Genomic DNA, 6564 nt, shown 5'->3' with positions numbered 1-6564 from the left:
GGGCATGGAGGAGGGCACTTGTGGGGATGAGCACTGAGTGTTATGTGGAAACTAATTTGACACTAAACTATCTGTAAAAAAATAAATAAATAAAAATAAAAAATAAAAGGCTAGTCTTCCATCCCATTCCTGGATGAAAGGAAGGACTATTAGAGGGGGAATATGCAATCCTGGTTACATTCTAGACTGCACTGTATATTTGATTGATCAGCAAAAGCAGGCCTGATTACATCATCTTTGTTTACAACTCATTGGGTTTTGCCAGTTTGACAATAAATTATAGTAAAAAAAGCAAATCACTAGGTTTTGCATTATTTAAATTTACATCCTTTCATGATAAGCTTCCTTTGTGTTTGATGAATATAGTGGGACTTTTTTAGGAGGGAAGAGTCTCAAGTTTTCCTTATGCACCATTTCAGTTTCATTATAAAATTTATGTAATATTAGAGTTGCAGTTGTAGAAATAGCAATTGAGAAATTTGTCCTCCCATAAATACGAACATTTATCAAGTAACCTTCCCCTTTAATTGTCATCAGAGGGGCTCTTGGATAGCTTAGTCGGTTAAGTGTCCGACTTTCGCTTAGGTCATGATCTCACGGTTCATGGATTCGAGCCCTGCGTCGGGCTCTGTGCTGACTGCCAGCTCAGAGCTTTGGAGCCTGTTTCAGAGTCTGTCACTCCCTCTCTCTCTGACAGCTCCCCTACTCACGCTGTCTCTCTCTCTCTCTTCTAGAAATAAATAAAACATTAAAAAAAAATTGTCATCAGATATATACGTCTCTGTGGCCCTTTAACAAAGGCCTCAACTTTACTGTTAATAATTCTATTGTATTTAATACTTTATAGGTTTCATTAAATGTATAGATTGCTTTATAGAAGGTTTTCTATTTACTTCCTGGTGCAGTTTTTTTCTGTAGTGGTACTTCCCAAATGATCATCTCCATTTAATATTTATTTTTATCAATGTATATTAAATGATTTTCATGAATAAAACAAATAAATAATAATAATAAATAATTAATAAATAAATAATTTATTTATAAATAAATAAATAATAAAAATAATAAATAAAAATAAATAAAAAAATAAATAATAAAACAAAATAAAAAAAATAAAAAAAAACTAAGACCGCATTGGCATTATTTTCTCCTGGAATTTATTTTTTAAATAATGGAGGGAAAATATGCATTATTAAGCGGCTATTAATAAATGGAACTTAATAAATGGCTGATACATAATTCATAATGAGAAAACACCATTTTCTTCTCACCTGAGAATAATGGAAAGACACGTGAAACAGCACTTGTTGTGAAACCACAAGGCCGTTGGCCCTGGATACACAGGCCCCATTTGCCAGCTTTCGATTGCACTGATGAATGCCTCAGTTTGATGTTTCCATGCATATTTACCCTTTCCTTTAACTTCAACCTGTAACAGTCATAATATTGCTTATAGCATAGTAAATATTTCTATAAACCTTGTTGCCCAATAGCCGAATGACTATAATAAAGACTTTTTTAAATAAAAAGTAAAACAGCATGATCTCTGATGATTTGCTAAAGATAGAAAGGCGATACTCAAAAGTAAACATGACCAAGTTATAGGCACCTGTTTCTAAATGTTTGGAGCAAACCTATCCCAGAAAAAAGAAAAGTGTGGGGTTTTAGATTAGCTTAATGCAAAATACTTAATAGATACAAAACATTCAGCTTTTATGCTTTTCTTTGGACCACATATTTGAATGAAATTACATCTTCATATCACACTGAGACGAAACTGTTGCATAGAAAAAATCTGTTTTTATGTCTTCTTTTGAAGATCAAAGAAAATGCCGTGACTTCTAATGTTTGACATATATATGATATAAAGATCCCAAAGTGTGGTTTTAATTTTAACATATTTTCTATGAGTCATATTTCATGAGAATGATATAAATGAAAGATGTTTTATTTTTCCTTTATATATAGATATTTTACTTGCTCTTTTTGGTGAATATATAATGAAATAGCTTTTTTTTTTTTTTCTGACATAGGTTTAGAAAGGCAAGCATGTCAAGAGATTGGAAGAAATTAATTCTTCATCCACATTCCCCTGTAGATTCCAAACTGATTAAAACTAGATAGAGGAGCAGAAGCAATTAAGAATAGACATAACCTGTGCAACCATTCGTGATGTTTTTGCACAGGAGCCAGAGGGGAATTAAAATACAATGCTGCTTTAGTAGTACATGCTCTGGATGAGGGTGCAGTTTGGTCTGGCAGCAAAAGTGGGCTCCCTCCGATCCCTGTCCTGACTTGGATTCTATGACTAAACTTGCTTCAGTGAGCTTGAAGAAGCAGGAACCACAGAAGGGTGGATAAAACATTCTTTCTTAGCCTCTCTTCTTTGGGAGGGCAGAAGCATCTAGTGTCATGGTCTGAGGCAGGAATACAAGATAGGGAAGACTGGAGTTCTGAAAATATCTTGTAGCAACATGAGTGCAAATGGTATAATAAAGCAGTTGGATGGCTCAGCTGGTTAAGTGGCCGACTCTTGATAGTGGCTCAGGTCATGATCTCATGGTTCATGAGCTAGATCCCCACATGGGGTTCTGCACTGACAGTGTGGAACTTGCTTGGGATTCTCTCTCTCCCTCTCTCTCTGCTTCTCTCCCTCTTGTTCTTGTTCTCACTCACTCTCTCTCAAAAAAAAAAAAAAAACTTAGAAACTATTTAAAAATGCTTTAACTTTTCCTTTTTTTTGCAATGATTTCACAAAGAAAAGGTATCATGCTATAGACAGGGGCAGAATTGAAATACTAGTTCTGCTGCTTTATTGTGTCATAATTGTCTCATCCATATAAAACACAGATAATAATACTGCTGGTATCAAATCAAGAAAGCTCTCAATAGTAAGACAAAATTTTTTAAATGCCACTGGGAGAAACATTGAGAAAAAAGTCACAGCGAACTAAAATATGACAAAAAGCTCTCTTAATGCTCTGAATTTGTTTTGTGAGCATATGAACTTCTTTAAGCTTTTTTTTAGAGACAGAGAGAGAAAGACTGTGAGCAACAGAGGGGCAGAGAAAGAGAGGGAGTCACAGAATCCGTATTATCCTCCAGGCTCTGAGCTGACGTTGGGCTCAAACTCATGGACCATGAAATCTGACCTGAGCCGAAGTCTGATGCTGAACCAACTGAGCCACTGAAGCGCCCCATGTTTTGTGAGCATATTGAATGACCTCTTCTAGAATTAATTATACAGAGGTATTTTGAATCATAAACACTTTCATGCATATATAAACATCAAATATATGTAACGTAAATTGGTTTAGATATCCTTAAACCTTGTTCCTATTCAGATTCAAACTTCCAAATCAGTTCTTGAATCAGATTTGTTAACATCTGAGTTTTTCATTGTAGTGTCTCTTGAACCACTGAAAGTGTTACAGTACAGCATTTCTTAGTAAAAACACCTAAACCCACTAAAACCCATCAGCACTGGGCTTGCCTACGGTGCAGTTATAGAATCTGCCTACTGCTGATGCCAGGTTTAGGGATTCTGCTGAACATGTGTAATTTGCCAGTCTCCCACTATCACCCACCCACTATGTGGCTCCTACGAGCTAAAAAGCATCTCCTTTATTGTCCCTGGGATTTACTTCTTAGCTCATGACATCCATTCCTCATGTTTTAAAGGCTGGTGATTTTCATGTTCTCGTATGTGCAGGTTATAACAAATTCCATCTCCACCTCTGGCTCATTGAGGCATCAATTTTAAGACATATCTCGATTTGAGAACTATTAAAAGATGAAAAAGTATGCATCAGAGAATTGATGAGGAATAGTAGCTGTTCTGTAGATTTAAATGAGTTAAGCCATCTGAAGACCCTGGAAAAATGACCAATACACTGTATGTACCACGTGTGGTCAGTTACCATGACTGCTAGCTAATCTAGCACACATTCACACTTGTCAGTTGGTTAATTAGCTTAGGGAAATGCTGCTCCATGAGTCTTCTGTATTTTTGTCTCCCTAACAATGACAGAAGTTTTTTGGAGAGCTAAATGCTTAAGAAACCTCTCTAATCAATGACTTCTATTATGTTGAAAATTAAACTAGGGTTTTTGTAACAAAAGAAAAATATGGAACATCAACACCGGTGTTACAACAAGTCTTACTTAAGGTATCTGTACAATCACTATGGTACTGAAGAGAGTATGAGGAAAGAAGAAGGAAGGACGGAAGGAAGGAAGAGAGAGAGGGAGGGAGTGAGGAAGGGAGAGAGGGAAAAGGAGGGAAAGGAAAGGAAAGGAAAGGAAAGGAAAGGAAAGGAAAGGAAAGGAAAGGAAACGAAAGGAAAGGAAAGGAAAGGAAAGGAAAGGAAAGGAAGGGAAAGGAAAGGAAGAAAAGAAAAGAAAAGAAAAGAAAAGAAAAGAAAAGAAAAGAAAAGAAAAGAAAAGAAAAGAAAAGAAAAGCGTGGGTTTTATGAGAAAATTATTCTGCCTTTCCCTAATGTATCCTACCTATCAACTTGAAGAAAAATAAAACAGCTTTTATTCTACACAAATGCTTAGCCATTTATGACCTCCTGAAGTGGAGGTTTGGGAAACGGGTTGCCCAGTGGTTCTGTGAAATTGCTTTGGGTATACAAAGAGGCAACAATGAGCCTCCATCAAGTCTCCCATGGCTCAAGATCGAACAGGGCAGACTACATTATATTTAGAGCTGCTGGCTTAAGCTTGCCCTTATTCATAATAGTATGTTGAACAACATAAGCTCATGCTTTCATTAAACTAGAAGAACCTACCTGAAAATAGACACCTGCGGTTTGTTTCTATTTCATAAATTCACTTTCTATTTATAATCCAGTACATTTAAACCCGTATCACTTACAATAGTGAAGGATCGCTGCTCCCTATAGACACAGATGGATTGGAGAAGTTTCATAATTCAGAAAAGAGAGTATTCCAGAATTTAAATTAGGAATATTTTGTTAAAACAGTACCTTAGTAAAGAGAAAGAAAAGCTTACAATAGAACAATCTTTCAGAGGCAAGTCTTTTGTCTATTGCTTTCCTGCCCGATCCAGTCATTTATCCAAAGAGACATCAGTGTTACCTGTGAGACGGATGAGGTATATTTATTTATATATAATACACTGAGGTTTCAAAATACTAATTTTCCGCACAGTTGGAAACACAATGAAATAATGTATGTGGCTTCCTAGTTTGTTTTCTAAGAACTGCTTGCTAAAACCTAAAAACAACTGTGATTGTACAATAAACAGGAGTCTTCTTTCTCCCTTAACATAAGCAAAGAAAGAGCGAAACATTGTAATTGCTGAAAGAAAATAACATACACAAAGTCGGAATCCAGTACTAAATCTCTACCGAAGTATTTCCTTATTTATCAAAAAGAAATGTTCCCATATATTTCCCACAAATGCATGTTTTCAGCAAATCAGCCAGATGTCCATACAATGAAATTCCATCTTGTGAAAAAGCCTGTGCTTGTGGTGTTTCTGACAAACCCACGCCAAAAAGTGGCTCTGGCCAGATTCCTCGGTTTTTATGCTCACAAGTCAAATTTCCAGATAGGAGTGATTCAGTTACAGTTAGAATGGAGCATGAATGCCAGGAATTTATCCACACCAATTCACACTTTGTTAATGCCAACATTCTTTGGTCTTAACCTGGGCATTTAATCCCACTTTCCTGCTTCAGCACCCTTCTGATCTGGGCAAAAAGTTGGCCTGGAACCAAAGAACAGTTTTGCTAAAACTGAGTAGATGGAATTGCTGAGGTATTGGTTACCTTTCTCAAACAAATGTCACTAGTCGTCCGAGAAATGTTTTGATAATAGAGTGGTATGCCATGCGTTCATTTCCATGAAGCTTTCCATGCTTCTCTCTGTTAAGGGAATCAGAATTACACCATGATATAGACCATGCCCCTCCCTTTCTCAGCATGACTCAGACCACAAAGATATTCAACTATGGAGTGAACTGAGAGTTCTTATATTGTAAGATATATGCCAGTGCAGCAAACACAGGGTTAGACTCAATAAATACAACAAATGAATTAAATTTCTAACAAAACATTCTACTTATTAGCAAGTTTATACAAAACAAAAATGATGGCTCTGTAAATATAGGAGTGCAAAAAAAGTGGCTTACCAATTATGTTTTTAAAAGGTAGCATCAAGCTTGTATGATCAAGGCCACCAGTGATCTCTGACTCCATGCAGGCAATGAGAAAAGTTCATGGATGTCTTTCTTTGTTGAACACCTGGAAGAAAAGAAGATGATAGGGGGTGAGGTGTGAGATTACATCATAGCCGTGAGTTTCTTAACGTCTTTAAGACACCAGTGCCTTCAATCCACATTTTACCCTGACATCCCCAGATTCTAAAGTATTCTACCCTAATATTTCATAATATTGGTGTTGGTTATCTCTCTTCTGCTCAGAATAGAAGACAAGAAATAGGAACTCCTTGATACAAAGGGGTAAAGAATTATCCTTTATTCTCTATTCCAAATTTCTTTCTCAGGTCAAAATTTGCTTGTCAGTCACTCAAGATT

The 6564-nt window shown here is 36.2% G+C and overlaps 1 long non-coding RNA gene across 1 annotated transcript in view; it reads right to left on the bottom strand.

Moving 5' to 3' along the window:
* Positions 1-6268, bottom strand: part of LOC120223167 — a 127343-nt gene extending 121075 nt beyond the window's left edge. The window contains exons 1-2 of the long non-coding RNA XR_005526215.1: positions 6160-6268; positions 1272-1429 (exon numbers count right to left, since the gene is read on the bottom strand). This is a non-coding gene — a long non-coding RNA (uncharacterized LOC120223167). The remainder of the gene's footprint in view (positions 1-1271; positions 1430-6159) is intronic.
* Positions 6269-6564: the final 296 nt, after the last annotated feature.

This window comes from Hyaena hyaena, unplaced genomic scaffold (assembly GCF_003009895.1).
Source record: "Hyaena hyaena isolate Hyena2069 unplaced genomic scaffold, ASM300989v1 scaffold_970, whole genome shotgun sequence".
NCBI classification, from domain to species: domain Eukaryota; kingdom Metazoa; phylum Chordata; class Mammalia; order Carnivora; family Hyaenidae; genus Hyaena; species Hyaena hyaena.
The sequence above is the reverse complement of the archived record's forward strand: the minus strand, read 5'-3'. Positions and strand labels throughout refer to the sequence as shown.